Source organism: Motacilla alba, chromosome 1A, assembly GCF_015832195.1.
Source record: "Motacilla alba alba isolate MOTALB_02 chromosome 1A, Motacilla_alba_V1.0_pri, whole genome shotgun sequence".
Classification (NCBI taxonomy): Eukaryota; Metazoa; Chordata; class Aves; order Passeriformes; family Motacillidae; genus Motacilla; species Motacilla alba.
In genome coordinates this window covers 69,525,782-69,540,596 of record NC_052031.1, presented here as the reverse complement: position 1 = coordinate 69,540,596, position 14,815 = coordinate 69,525,782, and the positions used below count along the sequence as shown (strand labels likewise).

The 14,815-nt window shown below is 39.9% G+C and overlaps 1 long non-coding RNA gene across 1 annotated transcript; it reads right to left on the bottom strand.

Annotated features, from left to right (window-relative positions):
* Positions 1–3,043: 3,043 nt before the first annotated feature.
* On the bottom strand, positions 3,044–14,741 carry LOC119708771. Its single transcript, XR_005259206.1, has 3 exons — positions 11,399–14,741; positions 10,103–10,186; positions 3,044–3,187 (listed from the first exon to the last, which is right to left on the bottom strand). It is a non-coding gene; the product is annotated as an uncharacterized LOC119708771 (long non-coding RNA).
* Positions 14,742–14,815: the final 74 nt, after the last annotated feature.

Genomic DNA, 14,815 nt, shown 5'->3' with positions numbered 1-14,815 from the left:
TATTTTAGGGATTTTTTTAAGACAGAGATCTAAACTCAGGATGATTTCTCCAAATGGCAGGTCTTTTGAAATTGTTTTATAAGTTCTTGATAATATAGAATTGGAGGACTAGCAGTCAGAGATTTAGGTTCCATTATTCCAGGTGGTCTACAAATGAAGACACTCTTTGGGCCACAATTGCAAAAGCAGATTTATGTCAAGAGAAAAAAAAAACAGACATACATGGAGACAGCAGGTGGGAAAGTGAGGAAAAAGTATAAAAGAGGTGGGAATTTTTTTTTTTTTATAACAGGCTCTTCATCACCTGTGCTGAAACTGTCAAATGATAAAGTAGCCAGTGGTGATTTGAGAGGTATTGGAGGAGGCTGAGGTTTTACTTGGGAGCTTAACAGACTTGTCTGTGAAGCTGCTTCTGCTTCTTTCAGCCTGCAGAGGAGAAACCACAAGCTGAATTAGTTCCACTCCTACCTGTGAGCTTCACTTGTACATCCTTAGCAGTGAGAAGCAAACATTAACAGCAACTGATATGAAAGAGCAGAGGGCATAGAACATCCTGAGCTACAACTCACCCACATCCTCCCTCTCCAATGTTTGTTACACCTCTAAGAACCTGTCCCAAAAGCTCTCCTGCCCCCCATGAGATAACAGGACATGGGATGTGCCTGGTTCCTAAGCCACCTGACACCCTTTTTTGGTGACTTTCAGGGGATCAGGAACACCCTGGTACTGGGTAAAGCGGCAGAGTGAGGCTCCTACCAAAGCTGGAAACCAAGAGCTTGTGCCTGGGGGTGCAGGCATTAGACACAAAGGTAGTGTGGTAGGAGGCTGGCTATCAGGGTGTATATTTGCTAATTATTGAGAAGGTAATGGCATTTTGCTACTGCTATTTTTCCCCAACAAAAGTTAGTGACCCATAAAAGAACTAAACCAAACTGTAGTGTTATGCAAATGAGTTTCCAAATATTTATGGGTGTTTAACCTGTGACAAATGGTCAGCAAAATTTTATGTTGTAGTGCCTTTTTTTAGCTGGAATTCTATTAAAAATATCAGTGAAATACTAATTTAAGTGGGTTTAAAAGCTTGCAGCATTTTGACATTGTACATTTTATTTTCTTGGCTCTCTGACTCTGGAAGATTAGACACACCTCCATTAAACAGATAAAAGTTTGCTCAGAGAGATCTTATTGTGGTTCTTTTTTCTATTTGTTTTTCCTGGGGGCGACATTCTCAGCTGACATAAACTGGCAGAGCTCTCTGCTTACAGAGCAGAGCTGTGCTGTTCTACAAAGATTCAAAACCAGGCCTAGAAATCATCAGATTTGATGATTTACTGACAGCCACCAAACACCTGGATCTGTTGGATCTTTCTCAGCAAGGTATGCACACCCATTTTCTCCTTCTTTGAGGTTACCAGGTTATGTCAACTTGACTGTTGCTGCTAGCCAACTCACCTAATTAATATCCAACTCAGCTAATTAATTGAATTCTTTTATGATATTTGTAAAGTTTGTCCCACTTGCTCACAGTGCTCCCAAATACTTTCCCTTTAGTGTGGGCATGCTGACTTTAGTGTCTATCCAAACAGGTCAGGATGACTCAACTTAAAAAATAATTTTTTTTAATGTTTGATGGGCCATGGAGCTCAGCTTTTGCAAGTAACTGCCTCAAATCTCTCTATGTGTGCACATAAAATCCAGGATCTTATTCCCAGAAACTGAACATGCTCATTGACTTGACCATGACAATATTTGGGAGCTGGGAGAAGCTAGTCATTAAGATGGATATTATATTATATTGCTCTAAAAGGCTTCTTTATCCTCAGGTCTGAGCTGAGCCCCAGCAGAAACCTCATTGCAGGATCACATAATTGGCTGATTATGTTTTTTAAAGGGTACCACACAGATTTCACTTTGTGGAAGATGCTTCCCTGTAGCTTTGAGTGGGATCCATTTAACCAGAAACGGATCTGATACAGCCACTGAGACTCCTTTTATATTCCCTGGAGTGATTTGAGGATGCAAAGATTGCAAATGTCCAGAATAGGTCAGATGAGTTATGAGCTAAATTTGCCTATTCTTCTTTATTATGTAGAAAGGGCACCGAGGATGCCCAGCTGAGGTGTAAAAATTTGTGTTGTGGCCATCTAAGGCTACAATGAGGTGAATCTCACAGTCGCTGTCTTAAATAAACTCATCAAAATAACATTGCAGGAGTGTCCCTAACACCGAGTGCGAGCAGACGTGAGGCTCTGAACAGCATCTGTGTTTGCTCAACTTTTCATTTCAATTTGAGCACTCCAGCACATATAGCATCAGCTGAACAAAATAAAAGATTGGCTCTTCAAAGAAGTGGATTTCACGGAAACACAAAAACACAAAGTGTATTTCATGTATTTCATGGAATACATGCTAGGATTCTTGAAAAACAGGAATCTTGACTGATGAAATGGAAAAATTCATTACATTTAGGTTACTATTCTTAAGGTGTCTTATGAAAGGAAGAGGCCTCTTTTTTTTTTTTTTTTCTTTTTTTTGGTAGATATTAGAGGGACTGGAAGGAAACACATCCACTGTGTCCACATGATGTGACTACAAACTGTGTGGATTTACCCATTGCATTTGCAGGGAATGCCCTGACGAAGGCAGGAATGCTGCATCTGACTCCATGTTCTCAGAAGGCTGATTTATTACTTTATTATACTATATTATATTAAAGAATGCTATATCAAACTATACTAAAGAATACAGAAAAATATTGAATGCTAAGAAGAAAATAATACAAACTCGTGACTCTTTCCAGAGTCCCGACACAGCTTGGCACTGATTGACCCAAGAGTCAAAACAACTCACAAGAAGAAACCAATGCAACAATCACCTGTGGGTAAACAATCTCCAACCACATTCCAGATGAGCAAAACACAGGAGAAGCAAATGAGATAAGATTTGTCTCCCTTTTTCTCTGGGGCCTCTCAGTTTCCCAGGAGAAAAATCTTGGGTGAAGGGATTTTTTCAGAGAATGTGAATGCCACACTTACCTTTCCAATTTCGTTTTAAATCCCAGGAGAGGGGTCCTGTGGAGCTATGAACAGGCTCATGTGTGAAGCACCAAATTGCAAGGGAAGAGTATCTCTGGGTGGCATGGAGCCCATTCTCTGCCCTGGCCACTTCCACACACGTGAACTGGAAGCTGCAACAAAATCAGAAAGGCCACAGTCCCACCAGCTGCAGTGCAAGGAATGACTGAATTTCCAATCTTTTGACTGGGACAAAACTCTCCAAGAGCACTCTCAGTGGGCGAACAGCAGCATGTGGAAAGTGTGACACAAATACCTGTATAACAGGGTAAAAAGGCATGTTGTCTGACTCTGAAGTGAATTCCTGGCTATGAAGATGTGAAGGGAGAGGGGAGAGGAAGGTCACTATGTAGTAAAAGACAAACATATCTGATGCATGCAATCAAGCAGGGCCCGTAAATTAATTTTCAGCTCTAAAAATTGACTATCTCCTGGGGAAATTCTATTATCGAAAAACAAGATATATTCCAATTAGGAGGGAGGTCATATAGAGGGCAGGATAGAAAAGAGAAAAGGAAGAAGACAAAAAAAAAAAAACCACCCAACTTTACATATTAGAGCTCTAAAGGTATGACTATCACTAAATGGGACAAAGGGGAGGAGGCCGTTAGGAGCCTTCATTTGCAATGCCCTTGATTTCTGTCATTTTAAGTTAAAGCCTGCATATTTTAACACAGTGGTGCCTTACAGAGTTCTGGCACATTGTGTGTACTGCTGCCTGCTGTGGATCTGGACCTGGGATCACTGCTCTGTCTCTCAGCACGACGTGAAGCACCGAGGGGGACACCTTCAAAGCAGTGAGTGGGGATTTCACTGCGTGCTTCCCACTGAAGTCAATGTAAGATGTGTAGCTGAAGCCCTATGAGATGATTCGAGATGCCAAAAAACATTTCTGGTACTAGAATTTTTCCAGGGAGTGCTGTTTGACTTCAAACTTTTTACTCCGTAAATTTTGGGCTTTGATAGGTCTCTGGAAGTAGACAAATACTGTTACCATCTGTTTTCTGTGGGTGTTGTCAGCTGATCAGCTCATTATGACATCTGCTAATTGTTAGTGGAAAGACAATAAGGTAGGTATCCATAGAATAGGTATCCATAGAACAGTTCAATCTTTTGCTCCACAGAATCTGTACAAACAATGCACATTCTGGTACCAGGTTTCCTGTCAAGTTTGTCTTGCAAGATTTTATAGTGTTTTGGGTCATAGAATAGTACTAAAGCTTCTGTGCTAATCTGAGACTTTCTAAACTTCTGCAGAGAGGAATTATTATTTATCATGCAGCCCCTACTTCCACCCCAGAATGCATATTTTCAGTTTTTCAGGACTGATTTTTTTTTTCCCCTTAGAAAATCAGATATTCTGAAATAAATAAATTTTATATTTCAGCAAAAATAAATTAAAATTCAGTCTATCAACTAAGTGAGAAGCTGACATCAGCTCTGAGTAATGGTAAAAATATTGAGCAGGTAAGGGCAAAGCAGGAGGCTGAGGTTTTGCACAGGCAGGAAAAATAATTTTTTATGTATCTCACTGATGCAAAATTAAAGATGTTAATATGTTCAGATAAAGAGAACTACAGGATCACTGCAGCAGACACCACAGAGAGCTGGTACATGGAGTGGACATTAATGTAAACCTTAATTTTTACATAGAAAATGATAATATTTTACATAGAAAATGATAATATCCAATATCTGTATTGGATACAAGCAACATGCTGAGCAAGCTGAGAAACTTCCTTCCCTTTAGACCGGAACACAAGAGCAACGTGGCTTCTAGACAGAAGTGGGAAACCTTTCCTACCAGCACAGTGCTGGATACAAGGCCAGGACTGTGGCTTGTTCTGCCTTAATCTGGTTTAATTTCCTGCTTTCCCTGCTGAACCCAGCTTAATAACCAGAGCAAAACATAAGAGAATTGTTGATGACAATTTTGGGAGAAATAAGCAGTGTGGAACAAGATTAGAACCACATCTAGAACAAAAAAAAAAAAAGAAGTGAGCAAGTGGAAGTACAAGAGTTTTAGAAGCCAAAAAAACCCCCAGCTGCTCTGTAAACTGTGCACCAAACATGACAAAGAGAAGGAAGACTGAGCCACAAATGTGAGGCAGCAACAGGATGGGGAAATGCAGGCATCTGAGCTGGAAAGGTGATTAATGACACCTTGCAAGCGTACAACACCTGGTGAGACCTGAAATGCTGCGCATAATTCAGGTCATCCTGCTACAAGAAATATGAATGCAAATTGGAACTGATAGGACAAAGTACCAGTGGGCTGGTCAGGAGAAGGGAGACCCTGCCTCATAAGAGAAAATTAAAAATGCTCTGAGGAGCTGGGTGCCTGTGCTCCAAGCTGCTCTGCAGCACAGCAGCCACAGCTCAGGACAGTGCTGGAAGCAAGCTGGCAGGTCCCAAGGCCATGAGGGTGGTACAATAGGCTGAGCCTCTTCTAGTAGCTGGATACTTTTCAATTAGCCTGTCATGTGAGAGCAGAAGTTCCCCCCAAAATCTTGAACTCGGCTTGTCTAACACTGTGGGTAAAGGATTTGAATATTTTCATAGACATAGTAAAATATGAATGTCAAAGAGCTGGAGGAGATAAAGTTCTTAAGGTTCAGAGTATTCTGGTGGGAAGTAAAAAAAAAAATGTTACTAACTGCCCCTGGAAAAAACTTCAGCTGACAAATTACAAGAATCTTTCTAAACACTGGTAGGAGTGGTTGAAACATGTTCCAGTAAAAGTGGTGGAGTGCAACTAACTTGACAAGCTTAGGAAATCGAGCATCTAATCCCAAATGACTTTGTGGTGCATCTGAAAAAGATTCTGTAAACACATACCCGGAGAACAAGGCAGGCATACACATTGCCACATGGGTGTGAAAAACTACAAATATTTTTCCCCAATTTGAATAAATTTTACTTTATAAAAACATCTTTTGTTAAAATCGATCAATCAAACAAGCAACACAAGAAAAGTGGAAACCTTTTTTAGTTTTAGATGAAAGTGACTGATGGGCAGTTTTCAGCGAGTCAGCATTTGAACAATGGAAGGTGCTCCACCAGAGAGTGTTGACAAACTCTGGTTTCCTGGCAGTAGATGCAATGCTAATTCCTACAGCTATTTTGAAACAAATGTGCTGAAGGCAGTAATGGGAAAAAGCAGCAGTGTGCAGCAGATGCCAAGTCTACCCTTGCAGTCTCTGCAGCAAAGAAAAATCATGTAAGGAGGGTCAATTCTTGCATGTTGCAATTGCAAAACAGTATGTTAGCCTCATTCAGGGAAGGAAGGAATGATCCCTGATCAGAGCATGGCATGAGGGTCAGATTCAGCAGCAGCAGAAGGCAGACACCTCAGTCACTCTCCTATGTGTCTGGCTGGCAGGACCTGTCCCATTACTCATTTTCTGAGCACTCCTGCTAGATTGGCTCCATTCTTCTGCTAAATGGGCTCACTGATTAGAGCATTCATATGGGAAATGTGGGTTCAATCCTTTTCTCTGGCTGAGCATAAACAAGCCTGCATCTTCCAGGGGAAAACTCCAACCATTATGCTAACAGGTATCCGGGAATTAGGATCTTGCTCAGTCCTTCTTGTTGAAGCTTTGCATGGAATAATAAACATACATTAGAGCAAGGAGGAAAACGAGCCCTGAGTAAGGATTTGTAGCCAATGGGGAGCAGACTTGCACCAGGCTTGGTGTAACTACACACCTGTGTAGGTCTGTAGTCACACTGTGAGTATTTCCTGGAGCAGGGAGTAGCCCTTGGGTTTCTCCACTTCCCAACATGTCCCACTGCCAGTAGAGAACAGAGTTGTGCCAATCCTTGTGCTTTCCACCCCTCCACATCCTCTTTTCTTTTGTTACCTTTAGTTCTTAGGACAGAGTGGGATGGAGAGAAAGAGAGAGAAAGAGAGAAAGAAAAAAAAAAAAGGAGAGAAAAGAGAGAAAAGAGAGAAAAGAGAGAAAAGAGAGAGGAAGAAAGAGGAAGAGAGAGGAAGAGAGAGGAAGAGAGAGGAAGAAAGAGGAAGAAAGAGGAAGAAAGAGGAAGAAAGAGGAAGAAAGAGGAAGAAAGAGGAAGAAAGAGGAAGAAAGAGGAAGAAAGAGAGGAAGAAAGAGAGGAAGAAAGAGAGGAAGAAAGAGAGGAAGAAAGAGAGGAAGAAAGAGAGGAAGAAAGAGAGGAAGAAAGAGAGGAAGAAAGAGAGGAAGAAAGAGAGGAAGAAAGAGAGGAAGAAAGAGAGGAAGAAAGAGAGGAAGAAAGAGAGGAAGAAAGAGAGGAAGAAAGAGAGGAAGAAAGAGAGGAAGAAAGAGAGAGAGAAAGAAAGAAAAGAGAGAAAGAAAGAAAAGAGAGTAGAAAGAGAGGCAGGAAGGGGCTTTTTCCCTCTCCATGCACTGTGAGGTGGGATGGATGCAGGTATCAAACTCAACAAGGTTCAGGGCTGGTCAAGGCATGGCAGAGGATCAGGGTTTGACATTTCCATGTCCACTGCTGTCTGAAGAGGCTGCTGTGGATAACCCAGCTCTCTTTACATGTTATATATGCTTTTCTGGACCTGTTTAGGACTCAATTGCCCTCATTTTAAGCAGTCTGCCGTCCAGCTGGGTATATTCCTGCAGCAGGTGTTTGAGGATGAAGGTGCTGGAAACAGCCAGCACCTGTGATCTGTTGTGAATTTAGCTCTTAATGAGGGCTGTAGATCTAGTCCTAGGCACATATCCCATTTTCAAAATGTTCTAAGAGATTGAATAATAAGTCAGTAGTTATCAGTTAATTACTGAATTGTGAAAAATGCCAGAGCAGATGAAGAAATACTCACACAAAACCAATGTATTCATCTCAACAGCTACATTTGCCTGATAATGCAGTTCAAAATTATTTATTTACGCTCATATTTGCACTGCAGAGCAATAAAAAATGTTGTGAAGTATTTTTTTCTGAAGAATCAATCTCATTACATTTTGCAAAAAGTCAAGAAGTTGCAATAATGTGAGGCCTTCCAAAATACTGTAGCTGCTATTAAATATTTGCTGAGAAATGGTAAAGAAACCATTGTTTTTTATGTCAGTTTTATGGGATATGTGGATAGGTAAAATGCAACTTAGTGAGCTTTTACTGAATTGCTTACTGATTCCAGGCATATAATTCACAGGATCCGAGGATGGATTTGCATATGTTTGTCTTATTACATAAACTGAACAGAGATTTCTTGTAGATATCAAACAAAACCTGCTTGAAATATATTCCTATGGCTGCCAAAAGGGGGTTTGTAATGCGCTGCTAGATACAACTTGTCAGCGGTAAACAAAATTCAAGAAAACCCCAACAAATATGCAGAGAAGAGATTTGAAGGTGCACTCTCCTCTCAGTTGCAATTACATTTGACTGTTTTGTGGACTTGCTGATGGAGATTTTCCCAGCAGCTGGTTCAGGGAGACCTGCCCTGATGATCCTCTCTGCCTTGCAGTGTGACCAAACACTTGATCAAATCAGGGCAGATGGCCTGAGATGTGAACTTGTCAAGAGGAGGAAAATGCAGGAGGACAGTGTATCTGTGCTGTGGCAGTGCTGCAGCAAGGATGTTTGACAATGGGCAGAGGATCTTTTCCCACCTCAGCTTTGTCAGGCATAGCTGTGAGCCATCCCTCCATGACACATTATCTTCTGGCACAGAGACAAAAACAGGCAAGGCTTCAAAGAGGCGTCCTGATTTCACTCGCTGAATTTAAAAAAGCCAGCAGAGAGAAAGCCCTCAGACTGGAAAGAGGAAAAATGAGCAGGAGTTAACTGTGATGTTAGGATTTTTTGATGCAGTGAGGTAAGAGGCTGGAGTTACCCACAAATCACACCACTTTGAGAAACGTGGGATTTGTCATCGCTGATCACACAAGTGCTCTAACTTCTGCCTCCAGCTGTGACCAATACCTGGTGCTGGGGTAAAAAAGCCCCACAATACATTTAGCTCAGCTGAGTAGAGGGAAACAATTGGACCTGGCTGTTACAGCCCAGAATTCCCTTATTTATCTGCACTGCCAGAGTTACATTGGCTGAGTGCAATATGACATTTTTTCATGTCCAGCCCTTCCTGTTGAAGTCGGTGGGAATGCTGAGTGCACATGAACTGCAATGATCATAAAATTAGTCAGACTTATTAAAAATCCACTCACAGCATTTAAAACTCCATGACCATCTGTTGAAATGCATTCCACACGCCAGCTAGGGAAAACTGAATTAAAAAAAACCCCAACAAATTAAAATCAAAACCAAAAATCCAGACCTTAGCAATTCCAGTCAGAGAACTGAAATTTTGAGCTTAGCCAAGCTACAGGATGTATGGATGACAAATGGGATGAAGAAGTAGAGAGCAGGAGACACAGGAAAATCTGATGCCTAAGTATCACTTCTAAGAACATTTCTTTCAGCAACAGGTCAGCATAAATAGCCTCTGAACCATCCTTCATCTCACCATTACCACACACTGTCCCTCCTAAATGCTGATGCAACTCTTTGGGTTTAGTTTTGAGTTATTTATAGGCTGAAGAATCCTCTGACCCACTTCAGAAGTAGCCCCAGAAACATGAAGTAGAAGAGAAAGCATGAGGGGGAGATCAAATGGCCTGGGAGGTTTTTGTGACCTTGACTTCTCTGCTTCGTTAAAGAATTCGGACCCTCCATCCCTTAGGAATGGTCAAAATGTAGTTGAGAGTACCCATTTGTTTTTTGTTTTTTAGCAAACAGTTGTGAGGACAAACAGGAGCCTCTGCTGTGCTCCCAGAGCAGATTACAGAGCTGTGCTTTGCTTCCCCTGTGGTGGAGGGTCAGCTTCAGTTTGGGGTGCCAGAGGCTGCTGCACCTCTTTCCTCAATGCAGCTGCCAATCAGCTTTTCTATTAGTTGTTTACATCACTATATTACTTGTTTATGTTACTGTATTAGGGTTTTTTTTTCCCTGTTTGTTAGGTGCAATTATTTGATTAAATCTCTTTTGCAAATAATTTTTTAAAAATAAAATATAGACCAAAAAGAACTTACCTATGTTGCTGTGAGAGGCCAGCCCTCTAAATGTGTTACCAGGTGTGTTAGCATCTGGGATACTTTTATTTCCTGAGGAGATTCCTGCAAAAATAAATTTGCTTATCACCTGAAGGCTTCTAAGCCAATAAACCAATACAAAGAATCACATACACCAGCAAGGTGAATTGATTACCTTCATACATAAGAATAATTTTTTTTGTTCTCCTTACCATACCCTCTAAGCTCCACAGACACAGAGAACAGGAATTTCCTTTAGAGCAATCCACAAGTGTTGTTACATATTAAAACATGGTAGATGGAATCTGAGATATTTGTATGCCCCAAAGGTCTGCTCCTTGAGGGATGTCAAAATCTCTAATTAAAATATTTATCCTTGTAACACTTGCAGAAGCCAGGAAGGCACAGTTATGGCTGTGCACAGATGGGAAACTGAGATAGGTAAGGTTAGCTCCAAGGAAAACATTTATTCTTCTGAGGTAGAGTTCATGCATTCACAAATCCTCCGTAGATTCCAGTTTGGTGTGTGGGAAACTCTTGGAAGCTGTGCTTTGATTTGTCACCCTGTTCTTCTAAGTTCTTCTGAGCTTTCTGATGTTTACATTCTTGTAATGAAGTTTCTCACACACTTCTATGTATATAATTACTGTTTTACATTCTTCTCTAGAAGAAGAAAAATTTAATAAACTGTTATCTTGTCCAGTGTCATTAAAAAAGGAGCACTTTCATCCTCCTATTAACTTCACTTTTTTTCTTCTTCTTACCATAAAATTTCAGTATCTGTGTAATTTTATTTTGTGTCCTATTGCAACACTTTCATTCATGTCTTTATTAGCTGGGCTCATTTTCACTCAAACTGATGAAGTTTTGTTATTGACTAAAACAAAGCTGTCTCCTCTTAGCTGAGCTGAACGTGTCAGCCCAAGGGAGCATCCCCTACCAAGGAAATCCACCAAGGAAATCCACCAAGGATCGCTGAGCAGAAGCCCAAGGAGCCCCTTCCAATCAGTGTGTGCCAAGAATCCCTGACCCATCTGGGAAATATTGAGTGTGGAAGACACAACCTGATCATCTGTGGCTAAAAGTTCTGGTCAGACATGTTGGGAGGGTTGTCACCATCACTTTTTTTTAGTGTCTCACTGACTAAACAGTCTAGAAGGTGTGAAAGCTGGAGTTGTCTTCATCAGCTCAAGAAAATTCAAGCCCACATCACCCACGCCCCATTACACAATGCAAATATCTCATTTACATGGTCTCATTTGTCTCATTTGCATTCTGGCACTGGAGTTCTCCTACCTTGAGTTCCTGAATCAAGAGTTCCTCAGCCTGTTAAATAACACTGAAAAACAAAACAAAACCAAAACTCTGTAAAAGTTAAATTGTCAATCTGTTAACAAAATAAACCCTAAAGATTTATGATATCTCTTTGTGCCAGATACTTTCACTGTGAAATAAGATTCATGCTAGCATCAACTAGTGTGAAGAATAAACTTGTATGCAGGTAGGATGGTGAGAACCTAACACCCATTTTTCAGAGAGTTTTTTTGTAATTTTCTGTGCTTCTTTGATAGTCTTAAATATTTATGTAAACTCACCATATCTGTAGAAAATTCTGTTCTAGGAACAAAACTGTTATTGCACCTATGGCTGAAAGGATTAAATTTCATCTTATGAATAATCAAAGTTCTAGAGGTTCTTGCCAGGAATAGAGTTAAAGCACAAGACAGATATCTGCTGTGGAGTAGAGTACCTCATGTCATAATTAATATTTGTTGGCACTTTAAAAGGAGGTTAAAAAATGTTCATAAGATTCTCATTGCAGTAATTTAAAATAAGAATAATTTTATTTTAAAATTAATGAAAATTTCCCATTTTTTTTTCCCTGTCAGAAAAATATGTTTTCAACAAGATGAATGTATCAGCATTATTTTTTCCTTAGTATCAAAAATGTAGTTTTACTTACCACAGTAAAAATACTTTACCATCACAGACCTTCCAAGGGTCCAAGTCATGTCGTCTGTCACTCCAAAGACTCGTGGTCACTGTCTTTTCCCATCACATGTAATAATGCAGAATTCTTATTAAGATATATTACCTAAGAAGGGAACTTAGACATTACAGCAAATATTTTCTGAAAGAAAAAATTTTACTTGATTAGAAGCGTTGGAAAAGAATTCTAATGAGAACTACAGTGGTATTTCCAAATTAAAATATTCCGGCTTTATTCTGTTTATTTTATTTTCATTAGTAAAACAAAGCAAACCAACCCTTTTGGGCAAGTGTAAAACATCTGTGTATTTTTATTTTCAAGAACTAAAAACTAAGCAGACCAACAAAGCCTTTTTGGGCAAGAGTTAACAATCTGTATGCATGTATTTTTTTTCACTGAAATTTTCCATGAAGCTAAAATTTGACCAACTCTTTGTATACTTGAAACCCAAGTATAGAAAAATCAATGTTTTGGTTCCTTCTAGATATATACATATTAATAAAATCAATTCAAAGTTCCCCTGGCTGAAAAAGGTGATAAGAAATAGGCGAGTGAATATACTAAAGCAATGGGAAGAGATATTTCATCTGAAGTAAAATTCAAGCGTTGTGTGGGATTGTTATGTAACAAGACAGAAAGGACTGGGGCTTTATTGCAGCTGAAGAAAATGAGCTTTGCAGATTTTCCAAGGTCAAATTAGCTGCTGAATGAAAGGTTCTTTATTGAAGTGGGAAGAAGATTAACACAGCAGTGATGTTTTGGCAAACAGGGCACTTTGATGCCACCATTTGAGGAAATGTTGTGATGTCATCTAAGTCCTTACTTAACCTGAAGTCACTTCAGCTGCAGCCAAAATAACTCAAGGAGGCCTCCAAAAATCACACTTGTAAGGTAAAACACGGGGGAACTTCTCAGGGACAGGCCTGTGCAACTTCAGCACACAGCTTAAAAAAAAAGCTGAAAATAAGGCAGCAGCTCCCAGGAGGGAAATGGCAAACACACATCCAAGAACTCTTCCACAACTTTAATTTACATCTTTTGGTTTTGTGGGTTCACAAAGAGAGATGCCCTGCACTTTCTGGAGTCCTCAGAAAGTTCCTCTGTGTTCTCATGCAAGTATTGACAGTCACAGAGGGCATGGGGAGAGCTTTTATCAAAATGCAGTAGGGATGCAGCCCAGGGACTCTTAAGGAGACAGAAAGGCTACACAAGCAATTAAAGAAGGTTTTTAGGAGGGCTTGACAGATTGCAGTCTGGTGACACTACTGTTACTTTCTCAGTTACAAGCTGGCTTGATTGGATTATCAGCAAAGGACTGGAACAGCACAAAACCAACACTGAAATATGTCTCAGAAAGCATGGAGCTTTAAAAGGTTTCTTTGTTTTTCTGTTGGCAAAAAAAAAAAAAAAAAAAAAAAGGAAGAAAAAAGTTTTACAGATATAAGTGAAGCACAAAGTCAGAATTCATTTTTCTCTGTAGGATAGAGGGACATGAGATCAACAGCCTGGACCCTGCACGTGGTAAGCAATATCACCAGAATGCTTTCCATTAAAACAAGGTCTGTCTACATAAAATGCTGCAAGAAATCATGGCATCAATGGTGTATCCCATACAAGGAATCTTGAAGTACCAATGTCATGGGAAGAATCCTAGTGGGGCACACAGAACCTTTCTACTAATAGGGAATAGTTGGTGCAATGGTAAGAGAAGTTTTTGTGTTTGTCAGACTAGCAAATAAAATTTTAAAAAATAAATTTGTCGGGTGAAATTTCTTTGCAGGGAATAACTAAAAAAATATTAAGCTTGGTGTTGTTTTAATGGAATCCGATTTTAAGGTGGAACACTTAATCTAAGTTGCGTGCATTATGAAAGGAGTCAAACAGAAATATATGGTAGTCCAAGGTATGAAAACAAGAAAAATTACAAGACAATTTGCATGTGCATCTTTGTCATCTGCAGAGTCAAGTCTGAACCTGCTCCCAAGCACAAGAAACTGAAGTTCTGTCATTAAATTCAATGAGTGTGGATGTAACCCCTTTAGATTATACAGTCAACGTGTATATTTTAATAGATATAAATTCACACCATCCACTGGTTAGAAATCACCTTTTCTCTGTATAGATTTACTGTCTGATTCTGATCAACTTTATATAGATGAAAACCAATGACCTAGAAGCAGAAGAGCTTCACCAGTTTAATATTTCCTCGGGCTACTTGCAATAACTACTAAAGTAGAAAACAAATAGATAACAAGAAATACAAGATCAAGAAACTGATTAAATGGGGCAATATGTTTGTGTTTAAGCAGGCTCAGCGACCTCCTAGGAATAGCTAAGCAGATTCTCCCTTTGGGAAAAGTGGACAGCACCACAGCCAATTCGTGGCAAGAGCCAAAGGAGAGGAAGAGATTTGAAATGTCAAACAGAAGAGCATTGACAAAGTTTTAAAGGGCCACAGAAACATCAAGATGTTAAGGTGCCAACAGCATTATCGATAATCCCCAGGTAAAAATTTAATTGTTAAGATAATGATCAAATCAAAGTTCCTGCCACGTGCAGAAAGTGGCTTTAAAGCAGCTCTTCAGGGATATGAACGGAACATTTCTAGACAGGAGAAAGATTTGGGCACAGTGCTCATATTAGCTAAAAAACAACCTTGACAAGGCTTTACTGGAAGGCCCTAAATTTGCAGCAGAGAGCCACTGCCTTATATACATATTTGT